Genomic DNA, 19,168 nt, shown 5'->3' with positions numbered 1-19,168 from the left:
ATTAAAAAATTAAAAAAATAAACAACTCAAATGATTAGGAACTAAGTGTGCAGTGGCGACTTGTTGATAGGGTGCCGCCACCATCAAAATTGCAGGAAAAACGTGTGGACACAGTAAACGTAAATTACGTAGTAAAAAGCAATTGTCACATCTGTTCCCTTCTAAAATTTGACTTTTGATGACTTTTGTTTTTTCAGCATTCTCATTCCATATGGAGTTTATTTGGGGTTGTTTATTTGTGTGGACGTCAATACATACGTTTCACAGTGGAGAGGCCAAATGAGTGTGTATGTGTGTTCCTAAACATTTGGCTTCCATGTGACATAATGCTGGTCTCTAATTGGCTACTTAAAGATTCTCCTGGCAGCTCTCTGCGCCCCCGGCCAATCAATGCTTTTTGTGTCATTCTTCATCCAATTTGATTGATTCATCATGACTCTTGTCAATCAAAGTCACTCCATCCACAGCGTATCCGTGTCATTCAAACATACGGATGCAAAATGAAGAATCGGACAGCGACCATACAGAAGACGATGGCGGCAGAAAAAGAAAATTCAGTCACGAATTTACCAAAAAATCCTTTAGCAAGGTGTTCGCTGGAGGAAAATAAAGCAAATAAAGGAGCTTGGACCGGGCCAACCAGACTTAAAGATCCAGCAGCAGGAGGATGGAGTTACACCCGGGGCTTCTCCCGCATTATTTATGCTAAACATAAACAATTGTATTGCTTTCCCTGTCTGCTTTTTCAAAGCGCTGAAGTTTTGTGGACAACAATGGGGGTAAGTGATGTGAAACATCTCTCTGAAAAATGCAAACAGCATGAAAGTAGCTATAGCCATCTTGATAACAGCATGAAGATCAAGTTTTGAGTTAGCATTGCTGAACAATTAGATGAGGGTTTATGTTTATGTAGTTTATTGTTATGTTGTATTACCTGCCCTACAGTGCGCCCCCTCAAATTTATTTTACCACCAGCCACCACTGAAAGTGTGTTCTATTTTTATGCTTAAATATGTTGGTTTATCAAATAGTGCTGCTTGAAAATGAACCAGAGGTGTGAATTACAATGTTTTTGACTTCAAGAATGTCATAAGTAAGAGTGGACTCAAAACCTGGACACGGCATGTTGCAAGATGGTGTCGCTTTATTTGGTCTTAAGGGGAAACGGAAGCAGGAAAACGCTGAACCTGAAGCTGAGCCGAAGTCGTGCAGGCAAGGGTCACAAATCTTGGAAGTCAAAGGAGTTATGGACTGGAATCTTGGTCGCAAAAAAATATGAAAAACATCATGAGAGAATCAGCTGGAGTGACTGATCAAACAACACAGTGCAACTGCCAACTAGACACGGAACTGAAGCCCAACTTAGGCCACGTTTACATGTACCGGGGTATTTGGAAAAAAAATTGTATTGCTCTGCATTTGGGCCATGCAATATCCGTTTGGGCGGATATTTACGTCACAGTTCATGACGTCATGTTTTTTTTCCAGGATTCTCATTGGCTATCATATCTTCATGCTTATAACTACACTGCCCCCTACAGGTTTGGTATGCTCATAGTAGCTCTGAACCAGGTATATATGGTCCATGTAAATGAAGATTTTATTTTTCAGGGTGAAATGTTACTTTTTGTAAAAACGCGGGTACATGTAAACGTGGCCTTAAAATGCAGTCACCAGGTGAAGACAATCTCACACTTAGGAACATGTGAAAGACATCAGCTCAGGGAGCAGCAACCACACATGAGGAGGGGAAGTCAAGGATCCTGAAATGAGAGACAGCATGAACTTCAAAATGAAACAGGAAACAGACATGACAGAAATGTGCACGGTGACAAAGAAGAGTGGATTAGTGTGATCTCTGTAGCGGCTGTCGTGATTGATCCTTATGGCCCTTTTTTGCAGTACAAACTGAGAATGTAGTGAACATTTGTCAGTACTACCCCAAATCTCTGCAAAGTAATTTAAATATGGTGATATTAGTGAACAGTAGAGAAAGTGAAGTTAAATGTGATCCAAAATATGTTTTGCCTTACCGAATATTGAAATGCTTCATGGCAGTTTGTTTTGTTTGTTTACCGGGAGACTTCCTGTGTATTTTTTCATTCTGTCCTACACCAAGAGATTTGATTTCATGACGCCTCTCTTCATTATTGGATTAGTAGTCCCCTAACATTTCTCAAATAGCATACGTTTAGATTTTGTTTAGATTTCATTTACACATTTCTGCTGTTATTATCTTCAGTAGTTCTTGTAAATCTCCCCTGAAGCAAAAATACTTGTGTCATCTGCAAATAAAAGCAATTTCAAAATGTTAGAAACTAACTGTTGCCATATAGAGGATGAAGAGTTTGGGACCCAGTACTGACCCCTGGGGTACATCATGCTTACTTGCATTTGCTTATTCCTTTGAAGTAAAACAAAAAAAAGAAAATAATCTACAAACTTACATTTTAAACTTAGATCTACACGTATGGAACATCCAGCCAGGGTGGGAGGGGATGACTTGGAGAAATGAACTTTGAGCAGAGGAGCTCAGGTGGAAAGAAAGAAGTTGCTCTCGTCTTTTTTATTTGTTTTGGCTCTGTCACGACTCCTGTCCAGCCTGCAGAAGGATACTGTCAGCCATGTCAGGGACATCACTGGTCATGAAGAGGAAGACTCTGTTCTCCTTCATTCAGGTGCCTCTCTCTCTCTCTCTCTCTCTCTCTCTCTCCCGCTATCGCAACAGGAGGAGGATGCATGAGAAGATGCACCTCGTCTCACTCTTGCTCGCTGAAGCAGCCACTATGAGGTGCTTTCCACTTCACAACAGCATTACCCATCAATTATTCAGAGGGCCTGAAAGAAAGCAGTTTGCCTCTTCCATCTCGTAAGAGAGAATGGTAAATGAAAACATGGCCAAGTGTTGACGCTTCCAATGCTTGTGCAATTAAAAACATTGCTTTTAAAAGATTCAAAAAGAAGAAAAAGAAGAAGAAAGACAAATCACAGGAGCTCTTGAGTGTCAAATTCCTAATCATGTTGTCTTTATTATAAAACTTGAAGTTTCACTGTATCGATTCATCTGTTGGGGACGCCTTCACATCTGCTTTGAATACTGCAGTTATTCTGTTTTTAAAGGCTGATAAATGAGTTTGCAGCAGAAATGGGACCTAATTTGTCCAGCTGATAATGGAAGACGTTCAGTTATTTCTTCTAAAAGTGACTAATTTACCCTCTGAAATAAAAAGATTCTCAGATGTTAACCACCATATTCTTTCCTTCACATGCTCTTTTTCTCTCTCTCTCTCTGACTCTCTCTCTCACACATACACACACACACGCACGCACACACGCACGCTCGCACGCACACACACACACAGGCAATTTAGAGATATCATATTAAATAACAAGCATGTCTTTGTTTCTGCGTTCCCTTCTTGGGATCCGATGGCCTTTCGTAATCTGCAATGAAGATCTATGGGAGAATACCAACCAGCAAAGGATGGCACACTAAATATGCAGAGGGAAGTGGAGGTGGATTGGACATACGGTCAGGAAAGGCCAAGAAAGTGTGACAAGCCAAGCTCGAGCTTGGAGAAAACGTTGGCAATTATGATGAAACACACAATATACAGTGCATACAATATACAGTACATTGGTGATCCCTTCAGCTTCTAGAATCAACCAATATGATTATTTTTTAACATGAGAATGTCGACAGTCTCACTGGTCAATGACCAATTCCAGATTGGAACATTTTCCTTTCACTGTTAAATGTATGTCTCTCGAGTTGACATTTAGAGAGGAGCTGCTCTCTCGGCTCTGATTCCAGAACATTACACTGGCAGACACTCACTGAGACATACAATCTGAATAACCTCCAAAAGCAGGAACCATTACTTTCCCAGGTCTGTTTCACATTTGACAAAGCATATCTTTTTGATTTTCTTTCATATGCTCAAATATAATTGACAAAACCAAGTCTTTCGAATCCTATAATCTGGAAATGACTCAATTTTTTTTGTGTCCCATCACTTTCTTGACAAAAATCTTGAATTCTTTTCTCCTTACAAGTCTCATGCTGGGGTTTCTGGGCTTAAAGCTCTTTGTATGATCCATAAACCAGCCCATTCTGAAGTCCTGAAAATGACAGTGAGGCCAAACATTCATGAATCACAAAGCACAAAGCTGTTTCCCTGGTCTGTTCTTGATTCACATGCACAAACTATATTTTGACAAACTCAAAGGAGGCAAAGGGCCCATTCAGGCCTGGCATTAACATGCATTTTGGGTGATTTGATCACGTGACGAACCCTAACACGGACTGTTTACTCTTGTCCATATCGTGCGTTTTAGGCTAACCACTTGAGAGTTGATCTATTCTTCTTGAATGAAATACTTACTTTTATTAATTGCATAATTATCATGCATTTAATACACATCTCAATGATGCAGAGTCAGCTTATTTTTCCCACAATAACTTCTAATGCCAGTTAAACCAGTAGTTCACAAACTGTTGTCAATTTCCAGAATCTCAAGCAGATGTGTAAAACTCAATGCTTCCTTTCTTTTTTCTTTCTTTTTAATTCCTTGCTTTTGCAAGTGGGTAAAAGTGGGTGTGTACTCCAGTGTTTCATTATACTGTGATGGAGTCTGCAGCCTTTCTACAGTCTCCAGGTAACAAACTGTGTGAAAAGTTTAATCGTCGCTAAGGACTTAAGCCCCATTTACATGAAACCGTCTGAAGTGAAGATGCATCGTTTTTGTGTTTTTTGTTTCAGAAATGTTTCATGTTTATATGGCAACAGTTTGAAAATTACATGGAAATGGCAGAAGCGTTGAAAGTGATGGAGTTAGCGTGTCAGGCCACGAGTAGCCACTGCTGGTTGTTTCTGTAAAAAAAACAACATAGACATCCACACAAAGAACAATATGCTATAAACATTAACAATGGTGAGTACATTAGTACTGTTTGTTTATTTTTTGGGTTGCATGTATTTGTGCATTATTATTATTATTATTATTATTATTATTATTATTATTATTATTATTATTATTTTTATTATTATTATTATTATTACTATTGTCAACGGCTTCAGTCATGTGCAAAAGGTTTAATGATGAGTTGTAGTAAACGGCATTCGTTGTCAAAGTATTATGTATACTGGCACTTAATCCGTAATGGAATAACCAATAGACCAGTAAAAATTATAACATTTCATTTTGGAACATTATTATTACATTTTTCCTACATTCTTATATTGTCTTATCACTTTTTTACAAACCTGTCCATTAATTATTTATGCCATCCATCCATCTTGTTAATTTCATTCTCTGGGGCAGTGGAGCTGATACTGACACTCTGCACAGGTAAGCAGTCCATCCCAGATCAAACAGAGAGACAGACACATCTGTAGGATATTTAGTCACGAATAACCTCAAACACATGTTTGACATGTTCGACACACTGGTAGACAAGAAGTGCTAACAGAAAGACCCCCCCCCCAAATATGGACAACCTGGACTCGAAGCAGGGGCCTCCTTCGTAACGCATAATTAGAAAGAAGCCTCCCTGTCGACTTGATAATGAAGGAAGCAGGGACATGAGAAAGAGTTAAAAGTTTCGCAGGAGCAGTAATGAATAAAAGGCGCTGTGAGAATGATTGAAGTTGTCTCCCTGTTTAACTGTCGCTAAGGTCCATTAACATTACCATTTCCTCGCAGAGAACTTCACGTCTGGTTCGTCCCGAATGATCCGACGTCTGTGAGAGAAATCTGTAAGTTGCTAATGGATGTTCGAGCCGAACATGAGGTGAATCGCTGTAGCTCAAATTTTACTCATCTGATTTGGCCAGCATCACAACATGCCCTTTTCCTTCCTGTTGAAACATGATTCTATACATTGTGGTTGACACAGGGAAAAAGAAAACGAAAAAAGGAAGAGCTAAAGTTCAAAGAACTCGCCCAAAAGTTCCTCCCTTCTCAGCACCAAAGAAATCCCTGTAGTCTGGCTGAATAATGCACCCGGATGGTTACCTGAAATGCCCCATTTCTATTCTGCAAAGTTGTCTGTTTGGGAGAGCGGCTGCCTGCTGGGGACCCTGAGGTGTGAAGATGGATATCCTTATCCACTGATAGAGGAACAAACCTGCCAGTGGCAAGCACAGCTGTGACAGCGACAAGGCACTGACTCAGCCATCGCAGGATCCAGCGGCTGCCTGGACTGTCAGTCCCTATTTAGAATTAAAGCAGTAATCAATACAGCAACCATTCACCCTGCCCTTCATTTCGCCTGCGCCCTGAAAGGAGTGCTTCACATCCACACGTGCCAGATTTATGCCGCCACAAATCTTCACAGAACTTTTCTTAAGGTTCTAGCATCTTTCCTCCAATTTAACAAATGACATTGGCTTGGCGTGATGGCTCAAGGCTGCAGCAATTAGTCACATAAAACAGCAGCGCTCATGGGGTAGATTTATCACCTGCGCTCCTCTTGAAGCAAAAATAACACACAAAAGCAATACAAGCAATTAGGCTGCCAGATGTGATCGTGCGAAGAACAAGCAATTAGTGCGTGGCCGATCGAGTGATAAGTGAATGAGAGAATGAAGTCCTTAAAGAGAGAACGCCTCTATAGCGCCGGGTCGAGATGCACTTGCCTTTACTTTGATACAGTCACTGATTACTTTGACTCAAAGTGCATCTTCACAGTCACACTCCAAGCTGCCAGAAGTCTCATAATGGTTGTTGCATATTTGTTCAAGCCACTTTGTGGGCAATAAGTGCAACTGTGCCAATCAGCAATTACATTATGTTCACTGACTGATGAAGTGACTAACACAAGGCAACAAATTTAGCCCTCAAAGTTAAGCTTGAAGTGGAACTATGGACGAGTGTGAGGATTTGAACTGGTTTAACTTCAGTATTCCTCGTTTGTGGCAGTTTCTATTGATCAAGAGTCTCCTAAAGAAGGAAAAGTAGTCACCTGGTGACAAATTGATGGATGGATTCATTGATGCAAGTGCTTTGATCCAGTGGATAAGCCCCTGGACTTCAAACTTCTGCTCGAGGTTCCCGCTGGTGCTAAGAGAAAGCTGAATACACGGAATACACAGAGCAGCAGTATGGTTGCTCTCGAAACCAACAATCCAACAATGATCAGAGAGCTTACCTATTCAAATTACAGCAGCAGGTTTATTGATACCTTCAAGTGCCTACTGAAGAGTTCAATTTACTCTCTGGCTTTTAATTCTAGTTGAGCGCTGTCCTGTTTATTTCCTCACAGATTATGTTTTACATTTAAACTGTAAAGCATTCTGGTCAACCTTGGTTGTTTTTAAATGTGGTATATAAGTAAATTTGACTTGACTTCAGAACTGGACCAAGTTGATCTACTCTGATGGATAAGGGTTTTTTGTCTTCAAAGCGATAGTCACCTACCAGATGCCCTAAACCTACCATCGACTTCCTCAAGTACGCATAAAGAAGGCACCAGTAAATCCACAGGAGAAAACGGCATATAGATGTTGAGATATCTCCTCAAACGAAACCCATTTTTGAGTTCATAGCATGTAGGCAAGCATAGTTTGTGCCTTAACTCGGGAACATGTGGTACCAGGATCATTTCAATTGAGCATCTGTGGGATGTGTGGGACAAACCAGAATAATTAATAATACTTGAAGAATTAAGGGACCTGCTTTCAACATCTCAGTGAAAAATACCTTAACACCCCTCCCTCAAGGGTTCTGACAGAAGGATCTATCTGTATCATATCATTCAGGTGGTTACCGTGGTCTGGCTGATCAGTGCAAGTTTACATTCTCGGACCTCAGGTCTTGGTCTGGAAACTGTGAATTGTAGCAGATGAGCTGACATCCTTCCTCATTAGCTTGAACAAAAAAGAATATTTTCAAATCTGTAACCGTTCTCTTAGCTCAGCTCTGTTGTTCCTTTGTTGCATCATTTCCTGCTGGTTTTCTAAGGTTGTTAGCAGCTGTATGGATCTCATTGCCCGGTGTCCTGAAATGTCCGACACTATCAGATGATGATCTCAGGCTGTATGCTGGCCACACGACAACCACATCCACGAACGCTTCTCATTTTACAACCAGAGATCAAAGATATTTTCTCAAATGCCTGTCTTTCATTTCAAACGGCAGAAAATCACAGAGTGAATACCTGCCTTTCATCAGCTAAACACAGGATTCCAGATTCTGGTCTCAAAATCCAACTGGACTTCAGGTTTTGATGATATTTCGCCCTCCGGATGACTGAGACTCTTCTCACATGAACACAGAATGTGGCATGCATCCAAAAGCCAGATCTCTGTGAGTGTTTCAAATGGTGGACTTCCTGCAGGTGTTTTGTCTCTTTTATAGGTTTTATAGGCTCTTGGTGAGTTCTGAGCTGGTAAAAAAAAAAATACCAACATAAAGATCGCATGAGTACATTCATCCCTGCACACACAGTGAAGCTAACAAGTTTGAAAACTTCTAATGCATAACAGAGGCCATAAAAGTGTCTGATGTGCTTTATGTTTATAGCATCACAATCTAAAGTGTTGGCAGATTCACAAATCAAACAAAAATGAAATATTAACTCATATATTTGTTTTTTCACTGCTTTGATCCAAAACTGACAATACTGTTTGGTTGGATTTGGAGGAAGACTCTGCCATTGGTGGAACAGAAGCTCATCTTCATTCCCAAGAAGAAAAAAAAACTAAAACATAAATGGCCAAAGTAACAATGTCATTGAGATAACAGGGGGTAGGACACAGGACACAGGATGACAGACGAGCTAACAATCAGAACACACAGAAGATGTGTGTTCCAATAAATACCACAGCCACCAGGTGCAGACAGTCATACATGAAGTCAAGGAGCCTGAAACAAGTGTGATTATTTCAAAAATAACATGAAATGAAACATGAACCATTATGGAAAACTACATGCTTGAACACAGCTTCAAAATGTTACTCCAAGTTTGCCTGTGGAGCTAATGAAACACCTGTTTGAGTTCTGATTTGTTTCAACAACGCAGTGAAGCACCAGGCTCTCAGATCTGCTCCAGGAATAGGAGATTGTTTATCACTGGGGTTTCTTGCTATAAATGCCATAATTTATGTTATACAAGAAATAAACAGAAAATAAAAGACAAGCTACATGGTGACAATTGCCGGCCACTGAGTGCACTAAATATAGACTATAAAGTGTTTTCATCAATCTTATCAAGAAGAATCGAAAATGGTTTACCAGATCTTATCCACTAGCAGACTAGCTTTATTAGACATCAGTAAACACAAGATAATATCAGGGGAAATCTAGATCCAATAAATCAAGTCATACAACAACAAACAGAAACATAGATTATTGGTACCTTTGATTTGATGAGATGGTCTTTTTATATAGTATTAGAAAAGTTTGACTCTCACTATACAATAAGCAATCTGCAAGGAAACAAATTACTGGCGATTAGTCAAATTTGTTCAAGAAAGGGAAACAAGACAAAACTATTACACTTCACCTCTCTTTGTATATTGAATTGAGGTAATGGATCAGACAAGATACAGATATTAAAGCAATTAACGTGCCATCAGTAGAGCACAATCTAGTCCTGTTTGCGGATGACGTTTGAATATATTTATCTATTTATTTGTTAGTTGGCCTCTCCTGAGAATTACTGAGCAAACTAAATGGGAAAATGTTAGGGGTCAGAGGGATACCTCTTCATAAATAAGAGAACACACTGATTAGAACTTTCACTGGAAGGTAATGGGTTTTTTGTGGGGGTTTTTTTTATTAAAACATACAGAGATTTGGCAATAATTTCAAAGAAGGTGGATTCCAAAAAAATTTATTTTTTCTTGCCTGAAAAAAAAGTTGGAAATCCAGCATTCAAGTAAACGTGACTACTTAGATTAAGACAAAGCTATTGCTAAATGGAAAAAAGGTCATCCCACCGAGAAAACAAGAAATATATTCTTGAATCTAAGGATTTTCTTTGTTTCTTTCTGCAGACGAAGAAATCTATTGTGTCTCACTTGAGTCACCACTGACTGTCCTCCACGCTCTACATTTTACTTAATGACTCCCTGAGCAACTCAACTAATTATATTTGAACCGCAGTGAATGAAACCATGCCTCTACAGCAGCATATGTCAATCCATGCCCTACTATCAAAGGAAAAAGGTCAATTACAGTTGCGTGTCCAAGGACTCTCTATCATAGCTTGACCTTTTAGCGTGATGTGCCAGAAAACCCACTGGAGCCTCGTCCAAATGTCACAGGTTTCCTGACAGTATTCCTCCCTACCCCTCAGGCCAAGGACAAGTCACTGTTTGGCTGCTTTGTATTGATTCAGTATGTTGAAACACTTACTATTGTTGTGCAAACAGCATGTATGTGTGTTTTTGTTGAAAGGCACCAAGAGGGGATAGAAATTAGTCCCAAAAGAATACCGGAATCATTGAAAACACTCACAATTTAGCATTAGCATTGTTACCAATAAAAAAACTATACACTATAATAAATCAGTTGCTGTGGTACAGCACGGTCCCATTTACATAACAGCATTTCAAGTGAAAATGGAAAACATTTGTTACTCTTCGATTTGGGTGGCTGTTTACACGGCGACGGTTCCCGGCGCCACTGAAAATGCAACTTTTAGAAAACTCTTTCTCTGTGTGTAAACAAGGGAAAATTTTGGGCCTTTAAGTAAGCATAATCTTCCATTTTCTCCACATTTCGCATCATGGTCCAGAGGTTTGTACAATGTCATGACACATCCACATGATGAGCATTTAAACACTTTTGCTATTTCAAACAGCTCATAGAAACACTGACAGATAAACACACACACACACACACACACACACACATACGCACACACACACACACACACACACACACACACACACACACACACACACACATACATATATTTGAAAGTTGGCAACACTAGCCATGGGTGCAAACCATTTCGGTGAGTCTTTTAATAAAAAAATAATAAATAAATAAAGAATTTTCCAGACTAAAAGAGAAGGAATAACTTTTATGTTTCACGCTGTCATCCATCACCGCTGTACTCCCTCATTCATATTTATTAACTTTATTATGCATCAGAGGAAATTCTGGCTCTCACATGTTCCCATGGATACTAACCAGACCCATAAATATATACATGGCTCACATACAAAAACACCTACGCGAATTATTCCTGAAGATGGAACAGGTTTGATGAGTTAAGTTCCAGGTTGAATCCGATGTTGGTGTTGATGCCTTCACTCCACAATCGATGTTGAATCTTCCAGTGTGAGGATGGAGGTCCAGGTACAGGGGAACGAGGATGAAGCAGTCGCGTGGTTACACAGTGGAAACTGGTTCTAATGTGAAGCAGCAGGGAATTTATGGTGAATGTAAACTGTGAACTGCAGAACATTGTTTTTTCATGCTCCTGAAGAGGAAGAAAAAAGATGCTAAACTAAAATAAACAAACAAAAAAACTAAAAAGAAGAATGTCATGAAGAAAAAAAGAAGATGAAGAAGAACATGATGAAATTGATATATGTATGTATATCTAATAGGTGCATTTTAGGTTCATAAGCATTTTTATAAAATATTGATTCATTTATTGCTTATATTTGCATGTATACAGATATATGAATGCATAAATGATTTTTTCCCCCAATATCTGTATTTTGTATTTTTGTATCTTTATGCTGACATGTCTGGAATGAATTAGCAATAATAATTGGAAAAAGAACTATGAAGAAAACATGAAAGAACAAGAAGATGGCCAATGAAGAAGAATGATTTCAGCAGATGAAACGGAAGACAGCCACTTAAAAAGAAGTATAGGAAATAAAGAAATGTAATAATAAAATAAAGAAATAAAGAGACTGTTGGACAAGACCAAGAACAAGATGATGTCTGAAGAAGAAAAATAATTTGTAGAAACGATCTTGGGTCCCACAAATGTTGCCACATAAATGAAAAACTTTTCTGAAATGAAAATACAAAAATTATTTGTTTTGACTTGAATCATCATGTAAACGGGACCTTACATGGTATTAGCATGATGTCAAGATGTTGGACATTTGAAAAACGTTTTTCGAGTAGTAAGAAAGTCATTTAGTAGCAGTTATGAGCCTGTCATCAATTTGACCCAGAACCAAGATTGGCTTCAAGACTGACAGGAGTTGAAGTGTCCTCAAAATGAAAATACCTGAAAAACTCACAAAGTTTCAGCAATTATCAACTACACTGACTCATCACTGACCCCTAGTGGACTACACTGACATCACTTATATTACAAACTGTACCTTTATAAGACATAATTAATGTGTATATAATGATATATTAAAATTTGTTTGAAGACATACAGTTATTGTACATCTCTGTTTACACAGATATGGTCTCAACAGTATACATGAAAAAAAGTTTATTAAACAAAACTTCCTTAGTCTGCCACAGATTATACAAAATGTTTTATCCAGGTTTCTTTTTTTTTTTTTAATCCACCTATGAACCCGTAAAGCCAATCCCCATATGTGATCTCTGATGACCCCCTCTTCTCTCTGGGACATCCCTGAGCCATGCTTTGGAAACTGCTTCATTTGAGATATTGATTATAAACCTTTCACTGCTTTGCTGTTGATATCTTGGTTGGAAATGAAGGGTTTTCACTGTGGTAGGAATCATTCCCCACATACACTCTGAAATGTCTCCATATCCCTGGACACCTTCTGTTTCAGAGATGCTCTGTCCAGGTTTCAGTTTGGTCTTTGAATCCTCCTGTTTGGTCATTTCTCCTGCTCCCAGCTTGAAGAAAGTGACTGTTGGGGGTTGTTTTACTACATCCCACCTCCTGACAAGGTGCTACTCTAATGAGACATCCAGTGGTTTTGATGTTGTGGTTGACGGGCGCTTCTTTCTGTCTGTCTCCACCACAGCGTGATGTTTGTTCACCTACTTTCTCACACACTGTGCACAACACAATAACACAATTTGGCAGAGAACGTTTTTTTTTTACTTCAGGCTGAGTGAAGGAACATGTTACCCATGTATGATTTGCTTTGCCCTTACTTTGATAAATCAGACAGAAATATAGGAGACTTTTGTCCAAGCCTGCAATCAAGCAGGACTATGTAGAACAAATCATGTTTCCCACCAGTTTCATGTCTCTCTTTTTACTTGCAGCTGTAATTATGAAGCACACGACATAAAAACAGTATCTGGGACAGTGGTGTAATTATTTCTTTGCAGGTAGAGATTCTCTGTGAGGTTTCTGAAGCTTTTGATGCTTCGCTCATTATCGCGGCATCACTGCTCAGTGCACCTGCAGACTCCAGTGACCCAAAGCAGCACTATTCACTTCTTTTTCTGGGGTGTGGGGTTGTTAACCGCTTTTTGGGATCCCCATCAGTTCAAACCTGAGGGTCACCACGTTGCAAAAGCCAATGATGGAGGTGTGGATGTGATTGCTGGGGGATTTTGTGAATGGACAAACTGTTTGGATGGGGAAGATAGCTTCCTGACAGCTTGTGGATTTTAACCTCGAAAACTTTCCTCAAGTAGTCAGAACCATCACAGGAAACTTTTCACATTTTGACAGCTGGAAATCTGCTCTCCTTGGTTGGGCAGTAGTACTTTAAGAAAGGCTCAGGAACCTTGGACGTGAGGTCGTAAGTGCTGGACATATCTGATTGGAAGCCAATTCGCTGTATCTCACTTTACCTGGGTGGCAATGTGTTTTCTCCACTTATCGTCAGAGTGTTTTGATCAAGCGGAGGATTTGAACATTTCTAATGTTTTCGATCCCCCTCACCACAATCAGTCACCTCATGCCCAGCCTTGTCTTAATGAACCAGCTTACAATAAAGACCTCTTATAGGTTTACAGTCCATTGAACCGAGATGGCAATCTTTTCTTTGCTTTTATGGTGTCACTGTTGCATGCCTTGTATTTTCTATTTATCACTCCCTCTGCAGATCAGGTACTTTGCTATTTCCTAAATAATAAGCCTGTAAGCAGAAAACTCTCCCCCCCCCTGCTCCGTTTATACAAACTTTTCAAGTGGAATCGAAAAACTTTTGTACGGTGTCCGTTTCCATGACAACGTTGCTAGGTTCTCTAGGTTCTACACAAAGCTTTTCGTAAACAACTCCCAAGGTGGAACTCTTTGAAAATGTTTCACCTCTGTCTCCATTTAAAGGGAGAAAGAAACACAACTTTTCTGAAACACTGCTACTGCACATAAGCGCCACGACCGTAGTCAGTAATTCTTCTGCACATGCTCTGTAAATTGACAATAACATTTGTCCCTAGAGCGTTATGACTCCCAGTCCATATTCTCCTGGAGCGCGGTAGTTTTATAGTTGACAGTCACTGTAATAACAATCCAACTTTGTCAACTGTCCATACGAATGTCCGTTTACTTACATTGTTAATATCTACAAGGTATTGTTTCCTGCGACCATGTCGTTTCATTACAAAAACAATGCACAGCACCATCAAGTGGCTCAATATGAAAACGATCCTTTTCAGTGCTTTTCACTTGAAACGTTTTCGTGTAAGGCTGTGGTGGAAACAGACAGCTAGAGAACATGGAACCACTGCAACGTTTTGTTGAATTGTGCCTTTTGTTGTCACTTTTCATTTTAAACATATGTTTTTCAATTGTGCTATTCCTTCTGTCTTTCCACTTTTGTCTTATAATGCTACATCTTACCCGTTTCTGTCACTGCTTTTGTATTTCTGCTTCTTTTACATTGTGATGACGTTTGTGGGCCACTGTACTTTTGCCCCTGCTTCTTATAGATCCAGAACTGAACTGAAGGCTGTAATTTAGACAAAACATTGAGCTCGTAAAAGCAAAGTCAATCTCTGAACTCTAATCAGCTGACAGTAATCATAAGAAGCAGTCAGATATAGATTAAAAAAACAACAACCTTCCCTACAGAGTTGATTTGTAGCACTCAGTTTGTATTATATCTTGACAAGAATAAATCATATACGTACAACTGTGAAAACAACCTCCTTTTACCCTGAATCTGAGTGTGAATCTGAACTTCACATTACATATTATATCTACGGCTTTACATGTGCTTTCTCCTGCGTGCTTTCACTGCTTTTATAGTTCTGTTGCAGATATAAAGGTGGGATTACTCTCCACTGTTATTTGGGATGGAAGACAGGTGGACCTTAACACACAACAAAAACACCAAGTAAAAAAAAACAAAAAGGCAGGATTCTGGTCGTTCACAGAGAATGAGGCTGGAGGTGGATGAGGGAAAGCTGGTGGCCAGTGGAGCAGGATGGGGTTTGGACGATGGAAGAGTGGAGGGCGAGGAAAACAAAGGAGGAAACGATGTGGCAAAGAGAGAGACTCTGAGTGCTGCTGGAAGGAGGCGGATGGAGAAATGAGTCACATTGGCTGGTAGGATGAAGAACAATGGCGGAAACACTGAGGAGCTGGAAGAGCTAATGGAGAGCAGGTGTAGAGACTGATCAACAGCCAGAGAGAGAGACAGACAGATAGAAGACTTAGTGTATGTGTCCATGATTCAGCAACAGCAAGGCGCAAACACATGTAGAAAACCAAGGTTACATTATAGAACTGCTTAAAATGTCAGTTTTTGAATTTTTTAAATAACAATAAGTAGAAATGTAGGAGTAAGCACATTTAAATTAATTGGACATTGAAGAAATCTCATCACTGTCCCATTCTACATGAGTAACAAAAAGCCTCTATAATCCCTGGTTGAATGTCAGAATTGATCATGCTTTTTCAGTGAAAATATATTCCTGTTTACAGTGGCTGGAATCCAGATCAACAATCAGCCAAGTCTATTTTTAATTAGGGGACTGAATATTTAGTCTTTGTCTAGTGTATAATTGTAATTTTTCTGAATAACATTAACAAAGAAATGTTGTTCTGAAATGTGTTTTAGTTTGAAATAATTTATCTCTCGTCTCTTCTGTTTGTCAGAACTAAAAATCCTTTTAAGTGCTTCATTGCTGATATATTTGCTAACTTTTGTATATACTGTTTCTTTCAAATGAATAATTGCACATCATATAACACATAATCAAATTGTTCTGCTAAACATAAGGATTGGCAGTCCAGCTGTAAATGTAAAGATTTGTTTAAACTATAAATAGTGGAATATAGTGTATATAATTTTGGTCAGTATAATGCTTTTTTCTCCAAGATATTTTTTTACATGTCCAGAATAAATATTGCATTTTGCCAGACACTGCCATAGATGGGATAATGAGCTCATCTTTATTCCAACACAAAAAAACAAAACAAAAAAAACAAATGACCAAAATATCAGAGTCCTCAAGATCACAGGAAGTAATTATTGAAGCAGTCACAAACTGGACACAGACACACAGACTGAGACAGGAACTGCCTACACAGAAACACAGATGAAACAACTCCATCACACAGAAGATGCCCAACATAAACGACAGCCAGCAGGTGAAGACAATCACGCACAGTTGAAACACATCAAAGTAGTGAGTGGCAATCAGACATGATGATGGAAAGTCAACCAGGCTGAAATTACAGACAGTCGTTATGTAATAACCATGAAAATGAAGCTGAAAAATGTTTAGTTTTTTTTTTTTTTTTTTTTACTGCCCTATAAAGGGTTTAACAATCAACATGCTGTATTACTATGTGCACTTACACAAATCAAGTGCTCATAGTTGTAACCATTCAGTGTATTAAATTGGATAATTTCATCAAAGAAGTGTGCATTTTTCAATTAAGAAGGATTCTCCATCTTTCTAAAGAATGCAATAAGAAATGTATTCATTTGACAATAATTGTAATCGGTAGCTGACTTTGCATAGATAATTCTTTTTTTTTTTTTTCAAATAAATAATCTCCCGTCACCCACAGATCACAGCACCTCCTTCAAAAGAGAACTCCGTGTGTTGATCAAGGACATTTCCACCTGTTAAAGGGTGGTCTCAAAACACCAGACCACCCAGCATGAAGCATGAAGGCATAAAGATGATCCCCACTCCGTACGGGGATATGAAATACATCTCACTTGGATGTTGAGTGATTTGAAAAATTCCTCTTGATTTATCGTTAAAAGGGATTAAGAATTTCCACTCCATTAGTAAGCCACGGTAATTGATGAATGGCGTCATCACAAGAGATGGGAACTTTCATTCACTTTCATTAAAATCTCATTACTTGTCTCTCAAAAATCATTGAGTCCTAGACAAAAGTCTTCGACTCGGTGATGATACGAGTTTTGTCTTTTGAGGAAACATGGTGGTGACCAAAATGAGTGACAGTCACACAGGTTCCCAAGGATTTTAGCATGTGATGCACTAAAAGACTTCTGGTAAAATAAATTGATGCTTACATGAAGAGTCAAATAAAATGATTTATTAGATTGTTGGCTGCAAGACCTCTCTCCACGAGAGTTGAAACCTGAGCATTTTCAAAATGTTGGGTTTTCCCTCATTTCCATGGAGACAGAGTGTTTTTGAGAAGTTCCACCTTGGCAGCCTCTTTTAAAAAGTGGCCCCAAGCTCCATTGTTGCGTTAACATAAATGTCCCATTTTCACTTAAAAACATTGTTGTGTGAACAGGGCCTTAGATTAGCTGAAACATTACAATAGTGAAAAACACCCTAACCCAGTTTTGGGATTTTATTCTGGATGGTAAAAAGTGTCTTATTCTGGTTTATTTTCACATGATGCAACAGGAAAACCTCTGGACCTCATCTCGTAATCACTAACCACAATGAGGGGCTCAGATGCAACTTGGTGAGCATCAAATCTAAGTCACTTAGCTCTCAAAGTCAAGAACCTGTATAATATAATATAATATAATATCAAATCTGGAAACGGCACTATTCAGATCTACGTGTTGAGACAGCAGCATGCAGAGGGATGAGTGTACACTGACGCTTTGTAGCAGTATTGCTTCTTGGCACGTGTTCACAAATAATCTGATTTCTACCATAGATTGGTTACCCACAAACAACCTGTGCACAAAATCCTGGTTACAAGCTATGACATTGTGTCGATAAACATATCTTTACAATCAAATTCTGTGCAGAAACATTTGCCATGTCCACACATACTACTCACATCTCATTATTCTACTGAAAGCAGCTGTCAATCATGACATTACATGAGAAGGAGAGCTGGAGGTAAGGAGGAAGTATGCAGCATTGAGCCACCACCCATTAGTGTAATGGTTAAGACTCACAACATTTATGAATGACTGATGATCCACCCGATCATATCTGCTCCTGACTGACAACTATGACAGTTCAGTAGGTATCTGCAGTTTGTACATTGACAGGTGGATGGTTCGTGTTTATTCAGGACCAATTTCTGATCAACAAAACAAAATCATTCAGTTCACAGTTTCTCTTGGGGGAAATGTCCAATGAGGTATAGGGTACACCTGAGTATACAGCATATATCCACTTATTTTTCATTCAGCATTGCGTTCAGTCAGTACCATTGGCAGATATGGCAGAGAGGCTGCACAAGTCACTCACTCCTGCGCTGTCTTACTGTGAAGGTCACACCCCCTCCTGAAGGCCACACCCTCTCCCTTGTTTTGATCATAATCATCTCAACCAATAGAGGGTGCTGTCAAACAAAACCTTAACAAGATAAGGTTATCTTCAGATTTCTTTCTTGGATCTCGTGTTTCTAAAAATGCACAATCAAACCTGTTTAGCTTGACTTTTCACTTGGTGTTGCATTCTTCTCAATGTCTTGAAGGTCTTGCCTGAGACAAACTTGAATTCACTTCCCTTTTGTTAACATACCAAGTGTACAATTCACAAGTCATCCTGTCAACAGGCTTCTGCAGGATACTGTTTAAATTTTTTTTTACTATTCACTTTTCATGAGGTGTGGCTTCCTGTGTTTCTTCACTCCCTTGTCTTTGACATAATTTCATGATCCACCAGGGGGCGCTGTTAAAACACAACACGACAATGGATTACAACAGGTGTCTCTCAGAAGGGATTACATTATTCTTTTGGTTTATCCAAGGACATTTTAATGCAATTAAAGCGAAAGAGAAACAATACACCTTGGTGTCTGACCGCTAAAAGATGAGCTAAATATGTTGGTGAAACTGAGATGGAGGTGGGGCACTGCAGATTCAAGTGATAATTCTTTGTAGACTCA

Source organism: Blennius ocellaris (genome assembly GCF_963422515.1).
Source record: "Blennius ocellaris genome assembly, chromosome: 3".
In the NCBI taxonomy this organism is placed as follows: Eukaryota; Metazoa; Chordata; class Actinopteri; order Blenniiformes; family Blenniidae; genus Blennius; species Blennius ocellaris.
This window is presented reverse-complemented; position numbering follows the sequence as displayed.